This window comes from Bombus huntii, chromosome 4 (assembly GCF_024542735.1).
Source record: "Bombus huntii isolate Logan2020A chromosome 4, iyBomHunt1.1, whole genome shotgun sequence".
NCBI lineage: Eukaryota > Metazoa > Arthropoda > Insecta > Hymenoptera > Apidae > Bombus > Bombus huntii.
The window spans coordinates 13,220,560-13,238,108 of record NC_066241.1 but is presented as its reverse complement, the minus strand read 5'-3'; the positions used below and the strand labels follow the sequence as shown (position 1 = coordinate 13,238,108).

General features: G+C 35.7%; 1 long non-coding RNA gene across 2 annotated transcripts; it reads left to right on the top strand.

Annotated features, from left to right (window-relative positions):
• Positions 1 to 1,672: 1,672 nt before the first annotated feature.
• Positions 1,673 to 5,167, top strand: LOC126864469 (uncharacterized). 2 transcript variants are annotated; one of them, XR_007689195.1, is made up of 3 exons: positions 1,673 to 1,802; positions 1,958 to 2,050; positions 2,113 to 5,167. It is a non-coding gene; the product is annotated as an uncharacterized LOC126864469 (long non-coding RNA). The 2 variants fall into 2 exon arrangements; XR_007689196.1 differs by having other exon boundaries at positions 1,682 to 1,833.
• The last annotated feature ends 12,382 nt before the right edge of the window (positions 5,168 to 17,549 follow it).

Sequence of the window (17,549 nt, the reverse complement as noted above, 5' to 3'; positions counted from 1 at the left end):
TTACGAAGATATAGTATTCGCCTATTTGCACAACGTTGCCTACGAGATAGCAAGATGGGATTTTACTCTGCGTCAGTGTCCTTTTTCTTTTGCAATCTGTCGATGATATTGTAGGCGAATGGTAGCGGATCCGAAAATGTTCAACGTTATAACGAACGTTGTCGTTCTATTCTATTTTTGTAAACGCTATTAAAAAGACAGAGCAAACGCAGAAATTTATTTCACTTACTAGATATTTCTCAACGCGAGAATTGATTGTAATTTTAATAAATACTAAAAAAAAAAAAAAAAAACTTACTAGATATTACAACGAATACTGTACGTCGGATGTTTGATTTACTATCGCACATCGCGCGCATTCTCTGCGTTTTTACGCTTTTAATTTTCCCACAAAACACGCGGTCTGATAGTAAGAGACGATCGTACCGGGAAACGAGAACCGCCTCCTTTTCGTTTTTCTCGACATTCCCGCATCGGCATGCGCACGAGTCACACCATAGCTTGCAAGACGATTAACAAAGGGACTTACGCGTAATTAAACACTGCAATTTCCTTATCTACGCAACGATGGCAATCGAGTAATTAATTCTGGTGATTCGTACAAGTAACTATAGAAGTTAGCGTTGTTTAACAGTGGAATTAAAAAATTCCTTAACGTAATGAGTCTTGGATTTTTGTCCCCGTAATTTGTCCGGGAATTTCCAATGCTTTTTTCAAGCGTAAACGAGAATCCAGCGATTAGTTGGGATTCGGTTGGGAGTTTTCGCTTTGATTTCTCCAACTATGAACGTAGAATCTTTGACTTTCACAACTATCCAATTATAGCAAGAAGCTGTTTAATAGTAGAATTTAAAAAATCTGTTAGGATAATCCGCTTGAAATTTTCGTTTCTGTAATTTGTCCCGCAATGTTTCATCTTTCGCGAACGATTAGAAACCAGCAAACGTTTCGTGCCCAATCCAAAATCGACCAGCGAAATTCGAATATCTATTCGACTATTAAAAACGCGAATGCAGATTGATATCTAATACGATCGTAGAGATTCGTCCAGCTCACAAAGAGTTAAAAATCATCGAATTCACAGAACGTTTCAAGAAATTCTAACCGTTAGTCGCTTCACCAGAGATCAATTAAATATCAGAAGTTCATTACGGCTTAGTTCACAATTTCAATTTCAATCGTTTGTCCAATAATAGTCGACGTAAAATTCCTTTTTAATCGTTAAACTGCACGTCTGTCTTGACACTTTGTTAATTGCAATTACGTAAAGAGAATATGATAAGATCAAGGAAACGCTGGCCAAAGTTTGAGCTTAAAGAATCGATTTTTAATAAAAATGTCATATTTTGTATATTTTAATTAAACATACCTTGCAGAATTTTCTATAGTAAAATTGAAATATTTTAATACAATTTTTCATTATTTTATAATAATTTTCTATAATAAGATTACAACAATTTTGCTGCAATTCTTTGCTATTTTATAACAATCTACTATACACAAAGAGTTAAAAACCAGCGAATTCACACAACGTTTCAAGAAATTCTAACTGTTAGTCGATCACGTACTAGCAACATGATTGTAACTCGGTATCTATATGATTCTATGGTGAACGATGAGACGTTTTGTTGGTTAAATTAATAACGAGACGAGTTAATTTCGTTAACTGTATTTACAGATATTTTAAAATGTAGAATACAAAGTTACAGGTATTTTAAAATGTAGAATACAAAGTTACAGGTATTTTAAAATGTAGAATACAAAGTTACAGGTATTTTAAAATGTAGAATACAGAGTTACAGGTATTTTAAAATGTAGAATACAGAGTTACAGGTATTTTAAAATGTAGAATACAGAGTTAAAGATATTTTAAAATGTAGAATACAGAGTTACAGGTATTTTGAAATGTAGAATACAAAGTTGCAGATATTTTAAAATGTAGAATACAAAGTTACAGATATTTTAAAATGTAGAATACAGAGTTACAGGTATTTTAAAATGTAGAATACAGAGTTACAGGTATTTTAAAATGTAGAATACAGAGTTACAGGTATTTTAAAATGTAGAATACAAAGTTACAGATATTTAAAAATGTAGCATACAGAGTTACAGGTATTTTAAAATGTAGAATACAGAGTTACAGGTATTTTAAAATGTAGAATACAAAGTTTTTGTATTGTTTTGAATGACTTTAGCACTAGAACTACCACACCAATCGAATTGACTGGTTTTATAACTTTATTTTAAAATTCCTATTTCATTTATATTTTCTTCCACAATGATGTAACGAGTTTTGCAACGATAACTAAAAGAATAATATAATGAAATTTATTTTGTTTTTTATGTATTCAAACTGAAAATAATTTTGTATCAAGGCTACTTATACCAATACCAGTCAAAATGACTGGTACTTGTCAAAGTGTAAAAGGATGCTGCGATCTGTTTATCGAACCCCAATTAACCAGTTTCCTCGTTTTGTACAACTTCCCACGTGTTTTTCAAATTTTTACTACGTATCATTCGATATGATGATATCGGCTATCAGGAAAATTCCGGATCGATCGCTAGATCGCTAGATGCTAACACTAGAAATACCACAGCGATCAAAACGGCTGGTTCTACAATTTTATAAATGTGTCGACCCTAGTTTAGGGATGATGGTCCCAGATGGATTAATAATACCAAAAATGTACTACACAACATGGAATTGCTTCTGTAAGAAAGTAATAAATCAATAGATATAAAAATATTCTATTATTGTGTATTTTTTAAAGACCACTCGTTTTGACTGGTTTTGGTAGAAATAGCTTCGTGTTAACTATCGGTAGTTCTAGTGTTAATATTACTATTTGCACATCATTGTAGCATTTAAAATCTGACACTTAAAAACTTGCAAGTCGAAGTATGATGAGAATAAGTTGCAGTTGCCGGTCGACATTCGCAATTAAAAGTCTCAGCGTTAAGGGTTAGATAAAAGTAAATAGTTAAATCGCTATGGAAACACAGCACGAGCGTGCAGTCGTGTCCTCGGTCCACGCGGTTCACGATATTTCCACGACGGCGGTGAGGCAGCGACGCTTAACGTCCCCGTGAAATTGTAACGGCGGACCATGCGAATTTACAGCCAGAGACCGGTGCAATGTCGGTTTCGTCGTCGGCTGTTATCCCATGAAACAAACTGTTCAACCACGCGTAATTTCATAGGCCATAACCACGTTTATTCTTTCGCTCTTCGCCTCACAACGCTATGGGACTCGCGCGATCGCTCGAATAATCGAATCTCGAGTATTTAGACGCCAGATAAACGAGTCATCAGGTGGTAAAGCTGCTGGTTCAATAACAAATCGTTTTCGCGTTTAGTCAGCGGCGATTGTTCTACGAATTTCTATGCAAATTTACGTTTTTACGAATACAAATATATACAGGATACTCGTGCAGTTTGGTGTACGGTTATTCTACGCGTAAAAATAGAACAGAAATGTCATGTAACAAAAAGACCATAAACGTATCGTGACAAAGTTGTGACAAAAATATATGTACGTCAATATTCTTTGTCTTAGTTTAACACAGAACAAAACAGGATGCGTAATGTTCGTGGTTGATATGAAACGAAGAGTCCACAGGACAAGAATTAGTATTTTTCAGGAAAGAAAATTTGCTTTTCGCCAATGTCACAACTTGGTATTTTCTCATGTGTTGAAATAGAAGATCATTTGAAATCTTCATTTTATTCCGCATCATTTTCAATGTAATGGTATCCCACCGGGGGTAGCCATCCACATGTTATATTACTATATCACTAAGCTATAATATTTTACCAAATGTCCTACTGGACAAATTGTAAAATGTAAATAAATAAATAAATAAAAAAAAATGTTCAATGTTTACGAGCCCCGAGATATTCCCGTTTCTTATATCGTTCTCCTTTGACATTGCTCGTTTTTTCGTTGTACAATCTAATTTCTTATTGCTTTTTAATTGGGTTGGTTGATCATCTGTGTCTTAGCCACTGTGAAACTGAGAAAATTTTAATTCGCAATTTAGTTCCACTGAATTCGTTAAAATTGACATTTGTTGACATGAGAAATTGTTCATATGTTTAGTTATAATGCTTATAAATTATACCTATCTATAATAAGTATTAACTTATTGTAAATAAACAGCCATGTCACTGCGCCACGCCAGAAAAATTACTGAAAATTCTCAACGCGAGAATTGATTGTAATTTCAACAAATAAATAAAAAAAAATATATGTTTAGTATCTGTTTGCACGATTCTACTGTACTACGGTTTTCTTTCAATTTCGTTCTGGTTTCTAAATTAGTCGCACGAATCAGAACGAAAAGCGCGCGTGAAGAAATGAGACAAAATAGCCGTGAAATTCTATCTGATAAATTCAATGGCATATCGATATCAAATTTGCATTGATAAGGGCGAACGACACATCGAAACGATAAGTATGTTTAGCTTTGCGTATTCACACTTTTGTTATAACTATTTGACAAAACGTTTATGGACATCTTATCTATAAAAATTCGCCACGATGTTTCGTCAGCGTTTTCACATCAAACTACGAACGTGTAATCTCGCAAACTTTCTTAAAATCAGTTTACTATCAATTTCAAAAAAAAAACACTCTGATTCGTCGAAGATACAACGTAAAGATACGAATCCTCCAACGTTGCAAGTCGAATCGCGGCGAACTTACAGTTCGAAAAGTGCACAGAAACAGCGATCTAAAAATGTGGAATTTAATTTCTGCGATAATGAGCGGCATAGAATGTCAAAGAAAAGTAATAGTCCATGAAAATGGCGAAAAAGAAAGTGTACGTAAATACGTTCGAAAAAGACCTTTCGTGCTATAAATCCGTGGTCCTCCTGACCTTGTTAAAGTCGTATCTCGGGAAGATCTTCAGCACGTACGGCAGGTTTCAAGAGCATACTTGCCACCTGGCGGCCAAGCATCTTCGCCTTCCTCCCCTTTCCTTCCTCCATCATTCCTGCTGCTGCTGCTGTTGCTTGCTTCCTTTCGCAGTTACGCGACAAAAACTAGTCGCATGCTTAGCTAAATGCTCTCCCGTTGGCTCCTTGTCCTTGGCCCTCGTCCTTTTAGAAAGAAGCCGATGCCGTCAGTTTCTTCCTCGCGATGGCCACCACATTCCCTCTCTGTCTTCGCGTTCCATTCGAGATCGACGCATGAAAACGATCGGGGCAAAGGGAAGGAGTAAGAACGATTCTCGAAGAACGTCTTTATGTGCATTCTGTTTTTTTCTTTCCATTTAACACATCGACCATAGTTTTTGCGCAAATCGTACGATAATTAGTGTTAGGATCGGATCAACTTTCGCTTGGAACCGTTACATTTCTCTAAGGATTTTTTCCAAGGACCAAGGTATTGGCTGAGATTTTCAATTCAGGCAATTGGGTTTTATCAAACGCCAAGCGATTAATTTTACTCGGTGGTTTTAACTTGATCGATTTATTATTAACGCGAGCCAACTGCTTCTTTCACAAAATTACAACATTTTTGCTAAATTACAAAAAAATACAGAGTAGAAAATACAAAATTATTTAAAAATACAGAGGATAAAAAAGTTCAGGATTGTTCGCGACCAAACGACGAGCAAAGGCGATCGAGTTTTTAAAAATAGAAGGTGATCGACTCCAATCCGGAAATTTAATTTCATTAAATGTTATTAACGCGTTGTTCTCATACTGTGTATTTCTTTTACACGTTGTTACGATACAGTCGAATTATACAGAGAAATAACTGTAGAAATTCTACAAAATGAGAAAGTTGGAAAGTAAGCAGTCAAATGACATTTCGAAACGAATTACTTCAGTTTCGAACGTTTAGAAGATTAATATCATCTTAATTGGTCAAGACACCCAACAGATCTCATAAAGGATATAACAAACACGAAGATGGTACCCCGCTGGGGGTAGCCACCCGCATGATAATCAAACAGCCAAAAAATTCTACCAAATGTCCAAATCGGACAAATTGTGAATGTAAACTATTAAATAAAAAAAAAAAAAATCTTAATTGGTTCACATTTTTAATAGTAATTTCGTATAATATCGAGTCTCACTATAATGAACGTTAATGTTAACAATGAAAAATAGAACAAAGTGAGAAGTATAAATGTAAATCATGCGAAGGCGTCGCATCGAACTTTTACGAACGTGCTACGCGAACGTTTTAAATTTCCTGAAACGCTTGACGGAAGTCAAGCCGTTCACAATATTGCACGTGTTCTTCCACTCGTAGCGCCATTAACCTCGACAATTGCAGCCAGTAACCCGATGTAAGTGTCCTACGTGTCTCTGGTACGCTGCGCCATTTACATAGGTACTGCCATGAATTCCGAACTTCTGATTTTATGACCGCGAATCGCCGTACCACTTTTACAACGGCTGTAACGCATACGTTTCTTCGAAAAGAAAAAAAAAACACGTGCTCCATTTCGTTATTCTTAAAAGTTAGAAAGATGTAACGTTCGCCAATTTTTATGGAATTTTCTATTCGTTTCGTAGGTAGATTTATTGGGTTGGCGACTGAGTGATCGCGGATTTTGTCATTAGGTGGTATTGACAAAATCCGCGATCACTTAGTTGCCAATATTTGTTGATTAATCACAGTCGTCGTTAAATTAGTGAAGAATCAGAAGCTATTTAATAATACGAATAATTACTTCGATTTGTTTAATTATTAGAAACTTGTAAATTAGTTTATTTTTTTTTCTTATTTAATAATAAAAAATGTTGTCCTTACGTATTTGCCTATCTCTTTATTCTCTGAAGAAAGACATTTTTGCAAAGATATAATAAAAATATTGAAGAAGATATAACATACGATGATTTAATTTGTCATCCTTTGATAGCGAAGAAATTTGTCTCTTTCTTTTACTAGGCAAACAATATTTAAAAAAGAGCCGAAAGATACGGCGGAATATCGTTAAATGTTTCTTCGACAGTGTCTAATGGAAAATGAAATTTCCTTCTCTAATCCTCCTAGCTTTCCTTCATTTCTCCAAGAAAATAATCCGCAATAGCGTGCTATAAAACGCGGAGAAGCACAAAGCAACTTAGGTAGCGTCAGGAAAATCATTTTCTCCTGCGCCAAACACAACGATCCCGTTGCCTGTTTCCTGTTATACACAGCTCTTACCTCGTTCACCGACTACAGTTACCCAAACAAATCACTTTTCCAAGTACTCGAACAACCCGATTATCTGCATCGTCACTGGTAGGAAAGTCGCCTAAAGCAAACGTAAGCAACGTAAACTGTACTGCTGCAACTCTAAAACGAGTATTCTCGACCGAACGACAAATTCGGTTCGCCACGGTTCGATTGCTCGTCAACGTCAAACGAATTCGTCGAGGCAAATTCGTGCAGCATGGAATATCTTTCGAAAGATGATCTTCTCGAAGACGTTCACTTTTTCCCAGATGAATTTTTCTCTGAAGCGCAGAAGCTCGGCTTATCTTCTATTTCGATTCATTTCGCTTAACTCGGGTAATTTAGAAAATGGGATATGAATATATATAACACGTTTACTGTCACGGTGGTCGTTGATAACGAGCCACGTTATTAAATTTTTCAGACCGGTTAAAAGCAAGATAAATTTCATGAACTAGCAGAAACCTTCACCACGACGCGGATGATTTCGATAACATTGTCAGGATAAAGTGGATATTTTGCGACAGAGAAGTGTTACGGTCGCACTGCGAATATTTATGCGATATTTATACGTATTAATATTTTTACAAAACATTATTAGAAGAAACGAAGTCTAAGCAGAAATCTGTCTCATTTCATGTCGATTAAGTAATATTTACTTATTTACAATACTTATACATTATACTTATCTATAATAAGTATTAACTTATTGTAAATAATTAGCCATGTCACCGCGCCACGCTAGAAAAAATTACTGAAAATTCTCAATGCGAGAATCGATTGTAAATTTTATGAAATAAATAAAAACAAAAATTTCATGTCGAGTACTCTACTTTTGGCAGCCAGTTTATGGACGCCTGCGCGTTCCTGCATCTACAAATGTACCATAAATGCGTGAAAAAGTGGTGTAATATATTTCGCGACTAACCAGAGCGAAAGATGCTGAAAATTCACGTGGCAGTCAACAACTCGTTGATTACGAATTAATTACGAATTAATTAATAAATGCAAAGTCTTGTAAAATCTTAAGCGCGTCTCAACGAGGCTCGTAGTCTGATCATCCAGAAGAATTATATCGACGAGGAATTATATACAAAGCATTTATATAGCGTTTCAGACGTATTATCCGGCCATGTTGGAAAGAACCGAAGAAGAAATTTCGGAGAAGAAGGAAGGAAATGATGGCAAAAAAGAGAAAATGGCGAGAAGTGCGAGAACGAGGAAACGGGAACGCTGAACCGTTATATTCCATCTGCAGAGGCGAACTGCACGGAACATAGATCGCACGACGCCTGCAGTCGCGACTAGGATCGTGACGTCATTTCGTCACGCGCCATCAAGCATCTTCGTTGACTTCGTCGTCATCGTCGATCAACCTTCCTTCTTCGTCGGCTGTTGTGCACCGGCTGAAACGTGACGAACGAACGCGGTCGAGGCGCGACCAAAACGCGTTGAAGACGCCGCTGAATCCTTGAAGATCCTCTGTCGCCATCAGATCGCATAATATGGCTGCTCGTCTCGTGAAAATCGATTATAACGCGTTTATTACGCGTGTCTTCGTTTGTAAGACGAGACACGTAGTTCCATAGCAAGACAAAGTTCAATTATTCACGAGAAGTAATCATCGATGAAGATCAGCAGGACGATGGAATTTTTTTCCATTTTGTATTGTATGTGTTTTAAACACTTAGATAAATTTCCGTTCTATCGCAGCAGAATTCGATGAGATATTTGGTTGGAGAATCTTCCGTAATTTTTTTCCCAGCGAAATCTACGTATAAATAAGATTACAAGGTAAATGAGCCGGGAAAACTCAATCGACCCTGCTGCGTTCTTTTGGTTATTATCGACCCAGTTCTATTTTTATATTGTCAGAACGTGTCCGGAGTTTGAGTTTGAGGAAAATAATTGACGAAGGTACATGTAAATAGTAGTAAATAAAAGAAATGTTATTACGCGTTTAAATTAATTTCATTGAAATAAATGTGATTAAATTCTATGTTAAGTAATAATAAATCCTCAGGACATTAGAAAATCTTCCTCTGTTCACTGAAATAAATGGAAAATCGGAATATCAAAATTGAAGAATCGTAGTAGAATTGAAGTTAAATATTGTTTCCAAGTATCTCCTTTTTATTAGACCACCATCGATACTGATTGAACATTTTTTACCAATAACGAGAAATTTGCATACGCTTTAACGCGAACGTTTTACTTAGGGACACTTTGTAATTTAAATTACAAGAATATTCGTTTGTTTCGATCGATGGAAATTTCGACGATGAAATTGCATAATCATCTACTTGGAAATGAGATGCAAGTTGGTTTGCTGTATCCTGATCAGACGGTCGACGCACCGCTAATCAAAATCAAAATTAAACAACATCGATATTAAGATATTAGATATCGAAATTAAACAACAGTGTTTTCGTTTTCCTCCTCTTATTTATAAACAAACGTGGACGAAAGCGTAAAACATAGATTTGAAGTAATTACAATTCAATGAATTGCGCAATTCACTGATTTTGAAAATAGTACGCAAGTCCATTGATCACCTTGAGGAACGATATCGGTCTGCTTAATTCTCAAAGAAACCATCGGTGTAACGAATTCGCATCTACTTAAACACACAGAGACGTGGACAAACTAAGCAAACCTTGGCAGGATTATTCGATCGATGGAAACGCGACCACTTGGATATCTTGAACCAAAGAAAGGACTCACGCTACCTTCGAAACGAACGCTATATATCTACGTAATTAGATTCAGCTAGAATCCAACATACGATAATCATTTATTATTCGCGTTATAGTACCACGCCAGAATAATTTACTCATGATTCTCAATGAGAATCGATTGTAAACTGCTTCCAAATAAAAAGAAATTCTCGTTTCGCTCATTTCTTATTTTTTCTTTTTTATAAAACAATAAAATCAAAAATCCCCGGTTTGTCAGAATATAAAGAACGATAGGACCGAAATGTATAATATAAAAATTCGCTTTTTTCGTTCAAAGCTAGTCCCGCATTTGCTGCAAACATCTTCCTTTAAACGACGAAACGAAAATTCCTAATTGCATATTTTTTACCAACAGCGTAGTCTGTACACGCATCGACTCAAATAAGAGATGAGACAGACATTCTCGTTTCTATCTTTCTATCTTCTTCTGTTAACCGAATACAGCCGCGTCATCGCGTTGTCGTTCTCATAGTTGACAATGGACGGGCGTGTGTCTAATTAGCGGTTGCCAGCGGCACTTGCGATGGAAATCTATCTAAGGGAGAAGAAAGGGCGAGAGACAGAGACAGAAACAGAGAGAGAGAGAGAGAGAGAGAGAATGCAAGCTGGTAGTTGCTCGGTGGCGGAAAAGCTCCTTCGATCGAGATTAAGAATCCGAACCGGGTGAAATCGTTTTGTGCTACGTCATCGAGGCCATTGTGCCTGGCCCTGGTCTTATCGCTTTTCCGAGCGTGTCGCGGCAAAACCGACCTCGACGATACGTGCTTCTCTATCCCTTTCTCTTCCTCTCTCTTTCATAGACGACCGCTCATCCGTGCATTGTTATTCAGAGAGCAGAATGTGAGCATCGTTGCTTTATTTCGTTTGACGGTACGCACCTTGCAATCGAATTACACGACAGCCGTGCAATGGGAATTATTCAGACGCGTGAAACCATCTTTCCAGTATCTTCTGATTTATTCGATCGTTTTGTTCAATTGTTGGCGAGCTAGCTTCAAAAAATGTATATCGATTGAAACAACTATCGAACAAGTTAGGTCTGAGAAGTCGTAGTATTTGAGACTGGAATTCGAATTACGTACAGACGTCCTGTTCGATTCTTTTATTCGAATCGATTTTGGAGCAGGTAAGACTTGTTAGCGGGTCGTTGGTGAAGTTTCATTGAAAGGATGAAAGTGTTTTCGTTGTGCAACATACTAAACAACTAACTTGAGAGTAAACTAACAAGACTAAACTTAAGGAATTATTGAAATAAATCGTTTCATTTGCTTCTTTCTTTTTCTTTTTTTTTTTTTTTTTACGACTGGATCGATTTTGTAGGATCTAGTCGTCGCTTGATAAATTTGTATTATCCAAAGGAGATTTCTAATTACGAAAGTTTACAGGTTAAATTGAAAGAATTATCAAATGGATTATTTTATACTATGGTTATATTTTATAAATGGTTGTGTTATACGAAGAATGAAAAAAACATTTCTTCCAGGATATTTCGATGACAAGTTGATTTTATTAGAAGTAAGCGACCAAGGCACATAAAACTACAAATCGTTAAAACATTAACATAAAAGGAATTTGCATCGTATCGATTCGTCGCTCTCTACCGCTTCTTAGAAAATAATTCAAATTGTTATACTTTATCTAAAACTGTAATATTATAATTTAATACCGGCTATTATATGGCTAATATAAAAAATAGTGAGTTCGAAGTTTCTGTTCGTTGGTAGAGCAGAAACTCTGGAAGAAGGGGGTGACGGTTCCACCCCAGATGAGCGGATAAGGGGATCGAGGCTTCTCGATTCCGTGCTGCATGGATGGTCAGTGATTCAGTCAGGTGTATCGATGTGCCTCTTCAAGGTGTGCCGTAGTCCCAACACAAACGTTTACGAGCCACATCAAGTTGTCCCGTAATATTCTCAATAGTACAGTCTAAAATATATAAGCTGTCGAATAAAATTATTTTTTGGATTTTTCATGAAGTTCTTCAGGTACGTAAATATCGAGGAAAAAGTGGCGCGTTCGCAATGCAAACGTTTACGAGCCACGTCAAGTTGCTTCGCAATATTCTCAATAATACAGTCTAAAATATATAAGCTATGGAATAAAATTAATTTTTCAGATTTTTCCTCAAGTTCTTCAGGTACGAAAATTTCGAAGAAAAAGTGGCACGTTCGCAATGCAAACGTTTACGAGCCACGTCAAGTTGCTTCGCAATATTCTCAATAATACAGTCTAAAATATATAAGCTGTCGAATAAAATTATTTTTTGGATTTTTCCTCAAGTTCTTCAGGTACGTAAATATCGAAGAAAAAGTGGCGCGTTCGCAATGCAAACGTTTACGAGCCACGTCAAGTTGCTTCGCAATATTCTCAATAATACAGTCCAAAATATATAAGCTATGGAATAAAATTACTTTTCAGATTTTTCCTCAAGTTCTTCAGGTACGTAAATTTCGAAGAAAAAGTGGCGCGTTTTCAATGCAAACGTTTACGAACCACGTCAAGTTGCCTCGCAATATTCTCAATAATACAGTCTAAAATATATAAGCTGTCGAATAAAATTATTTTTCGGATTTTTTCTCAAGTTCTTCAGGTACGTAAATTTCGGAGAAAAAGTGGCGCGTTCGCAATGCAAACGTTAGAGCACGTGGCTGTGCAATATTCTCAATAGTAAAGTGCGAGATAAATAAAGCGTTGAATAAGGTAATTTTTCATCAAGTTCCTCATATAGATAGGTAAATTGTCGAGGGACTTTTTAATTGTTCTATCGTACTCATCAGAACGTTATACATCATATTTGCATATTTTCCTCGTCGGTGTAAAGAGTGTAAAATTTATTTATATATTTTTAGATGGGTTTATGGAAGTAGGTAATTATAGATAAGAGAAGAAATCGGTTTTCAGGTATTTTTAAAATAGAAGTTTATAAAAATATAAAATATCTGAAAGGGTAGGAAGTTATATTAAAAATGAGGAAGTGATTTTTCTTGTGTCACAGTTTCTATTTTTTTTTTTTCTTTTCTATTTTCACTTGGAATAGAATTATAAAATTAGCTTTCCCTTCTCTTATATTTGTTTCATATTTTTTATTCCGCTGTATATTAGATTATACAAATTAAGGACAAACCGGTTTAAAAATATACTTTGCCAGACCTATGTTCTCAGACTATACACACAAATAAAAGAAGCGATCGTTTCAAAGATACATCCCGTTTTGAAAATCTCCCAATTTTAACGTCAGATACGTGATTTATCGATCGAATTCGACCTTTGTTTATTCTGAAACTGGACGATTAACCTCGATGAAAATACTTGGTTTGGCTTCTGTATAGTTTACACGATAACCACTTTAATCCACTTTTACCATAAAACCTTCTAAATAACGCATTTTATATTTAATATAATTTCCAGTACAGTAATTTATATTTTACAACAAAAAGTTTACATTTTAAGATAAAATCTGAGCACAATACAAAGATTTTAATCAGAAACCAACAGATGAAGATTCTCCGATCTTTCGAACGATCGAGCGATCGGTTTACCCAAAAGAGAAGCCCAACACAATCGAAAAGTTCTAATCAAAAATTACAGTGAAATCACGTCTTTTCCATTTACTCTATGAAATTTGAGTTTTATTCAGTCAATTTATTAAATTTCAAAATATAATCGTACGATTAAAAAATTCCAACAGCAACGTTTCTTCAATTCTTCAATATGTTCTATAAAATTGAACCGCACCTGTTACGTATTATTCACTTACTATACTTTCAAATAAAAAAGAATGGAAAAAGAACTAGTTCATAACATTTCTTCGATCTACTCTAAATAATCTAAAATTTGATCAAGTCGTCTACGTATTGTCGATTTATCAAATTTCAAAGTACCCATAATCGAAAATAAAGGCGATCAAAAAATTGGAACAAAGACCCGAAGAGAAGCACGCGTTTCTTCGATCTTCTCTACAAAATTTATACAAGTCCATTACGTATTACATATTGACTTATTATACTTCCAAAGAAAAGAAATCCGATACAAATCAGTTCCCGAGGAAAAAACATTTCTTCGATTCATTTTACAAAATTTAACCAACCAGAGTATATATGGCCAATTTATTAAATTTCAAAGTACCATAATCCAAAGAAGATTAAAAATTCTAACTTTTAACTATTAAAAATTCCAAAGCCCAGAACAGACTATAATTGTTTGTTCAATATTTGCCACAAAACTTAAGCGAACGTGCCGCGTATTATCCATTCACTATATTTCCAAATTAGAAAGAAACCAATAAAACCCAGGTCGATAAACAAATGAAACGAGCACTGACCTACACCTACTATTAAAACAACCTATCTTTTTGCAAACGTTGCCAGGCGTAAATTCTCGAATGACCGCAAATCGTCAGTTCCTAAGCAAAATACCGTCCCTCGACCAATTAGCTGCCAATTAAGGATACCTGCCTGTTTCTTTGTGGAGGAAGCGTGGCGAACGTGGTTCGCACCTGTCCTCGTAATCGATTCAGTATCGCCTGGCGCAAATGACTCGGCTCGAGGAACGCGATAACGATAATAAGAGGGGGATTACCGAACGATAATGAACGATAATGAAAATGAAGTGACACCAAAGGTATCGAACCTGTAATTCTTCAACACCGTGGTAACGTTGTATCGTTAAAAGTCTGCACGTAAATTTCTGTCTACCTGATGTATGTCTCCCCACAACCTGTTTGCCTTCTGCGAGAACTTCGGCTACAATGCAGATACGAAGGTTTACGTGCCTTTTCCACGATGACGTTATCTTGCAGGAAAATTGAATGTTGATCGTTCGGGAGAATGACGTATGAGAGAGATCGTGAGATTGTTGCGGGTATTGGCGCATGATTTCTCTCCTTTTCGCGTTTTTCTTTAACGAGTATAGCGTAGGTTAAGCGGCGTACGACGACCCTTTACACTTTTGGAATTTTGGGTATTTCAGAAACTATGTATATCTTAAATGGTTCAGACGTTTTACAAATCTTAGATACTTCAAGACTACTTTTAGGTAGTTCAGGTGTTTTAAAAATGTTAGAAACCGTGGGCATTTTAGATAGTTCAGGTGTCTTAAAAATCTTAGAAACTTTAGGCATTTTAGATAGTTCAGGTGTTTCAAAAATGTTAGAAACTTTAGGCATTTTAGATAGTTCAGGTGTTTTAAAAATCTTAGAAACTTTAACCATTTTAGATAGTTTAGGTGTTTTAAAAATTTTAGCGATTTTAGGCATTTTAAATAGTTCAAATGTTTTAAAAATCTTAGAAACTTAACTTTGGACATTTTAGATAGTTCAGGTGTTTTAAAAATGTTAGAAACTTTAGGCATCTTAGATAGTTCAGGTGTTTTAACAATCTTAGAAACTTTAACCATTTTAGATAGTTTAGGTGTTTTAAAAATTTTAGCAATTTTAGGCATTTTAAATAGTTCGTGTTTTAAAAATCTTAGAAACTTTAACCATTTTAGATAGTTCAGGTGTTTTAAAAATTTTAGCAATTTTAGGCATTTTAAATAGTTCGTGTTTTAAAAATCTTAGAAACTTAACTTTGGACACTTTAGATAGCTCAGGTGTTTTAAAAATGTTGGAAACTTTAGGCATCTTAGATAGTTCAGGCGTTTTAAAAATCTTAGAAACTTTAACCATTTTAGATAGTTCAAGTGTTTTAAAAATCTTAAAAACTTTAGGCATTTTAGATAGTTCAGATGTTTTAAAAATTTTAGCAATTTTAGGCATTTTAAATAGTTCAAATGTTTTAAAAATCTTAGAAACTTAACTTTGGACATTTTAGATAGTTCAGGTGTTTTAAAAATGTTAGAAACTGTGGATATCTTAGATAGTTCAGGTGTTTTAAAAATCTTAGAAACTTTAACCATTTTAGATAGTTCAGGTGTTTTAAAAATGTTAGAAACTTTAGCCATTTTAAATAGTTCAAGTGTTTTAAAAAATCTCAGGTACCTTGAATATCATAAAATAAATTCAGACGTCTCAAATATTTCAAATATTTTACATATCTTGAATGTTTTACGTACCTTTAATACTCCACGAAATTTATTTTTTTTTCAATCTCTACTTTATTATTAAAACTTACCTATCTTACATATTTCAAATATTTTCGAAACTTAAAATATTCTTCATAGCTGGAATATTTCAAAAAATGTCGATCCGTATAAGCATTCCCGTTTCTTAATCCCTCGCTCGCATACCTGTATAGAAAAAGAACACGAGAACACGATGATATAACAAGAACCATTGTAACTGGCCTATCCACGTGCCTATCCGCATCAGCCTTCGCTTTTCACCTAACCCGTGCTCGCTCGGTTTCACGGCATAGGGTCGGCGTACTCTCGAGTCTCTCTATAATTTGACCATTTCGGGCCATTATACGCGATATATCCGGCCGAAGCCACCCTCCTGAGCAACCGTTTTCCCTCCTTTTTCCTTTCACAAGAGGCAGACAGCTGGTTCTCGCGAGCGACACGCGCCGATGCTGCAGCTTGTTCTTCGTGTCTTTCCTTCGTCCAATTTCTACGCGATATTTTAGGTATAACGCGTGCACGTATTGGGCCTGTCAGGATAACAACAGTGGCACGCGTGCGTTATTTTGACGTGGATGTTACACGGTAGAGGGATTAGCTTCGAGGGAACTGGACGTCGATGGTTCGGCTTTCACGTCGAAACTTTGAATGGAATTTTAGATTTAGGCGAATGACGTGATGCGACGAAAATTCGAGTTTTCCGCCATAACTTACTAATCTATAATAAATATATAATACTATAGTATCGTGGACGAGGGACCTGGGATGTGTCGGGCAAATTATAAACAAGCGGTTGCGGAGCATGTGCGTGGTGGGACTAAGACAAAAGGTATGAAGCTAAGACAAAAGATAAAGAATTGCTAAGGGATATAAACGAATTAACAGCAGTATGAGTTAAGACGCCAGAGAGTGCGAATTGCATTGTCAAGAGAGAGAAAGTTGAATCCGTGGTGAAGAGAGTTGCAAATTAATTATCTAATTGTCTTAATTGTAATACGTTATTGTGATTAGTTCACGTTAAACAACCATCGTTTCCTGTTTAATCAACATCTGTTTAATCCATTTATTGTAAATAAACTAATCGTAGCATAAGATATTGCAATACTAAATTTACAATAAATATATGTCAGAAATGAGGAGACATCGGGGCCTTTCTTTTGGAATTTTTGAGATCCCCAATACTTTAGTCAATACTAAACTATTTATTATAGCTGTACTTAAATGATAAAACTTAGAAATTGTTATGATTCAATCCTATTATGTTTGCCCGAGATTTGTGACGGTGGGCTTGGGCTCAAGGTGACACAACTGGTCGCCGAACGTAGCCACGGTCACGGGATAAACGTTTTTACCTAACAAAGAAGTGGCAATATCGTGAGACACACGTTGTATTAACAATCAAACCCCGGGCAGGAGCAATGTCAGCTCTACGCGGGTCTGCCTAGCAACGGCGGCTGGAATTTTGTTGGTATCCCCGGCCAATATGCAACGAACAAACGCGATCGTAAGGAGAGGAAAATTTCCATCGGTCTTTTATTCTTGCGATCACCTTGCAGAGTTTTCACATCGT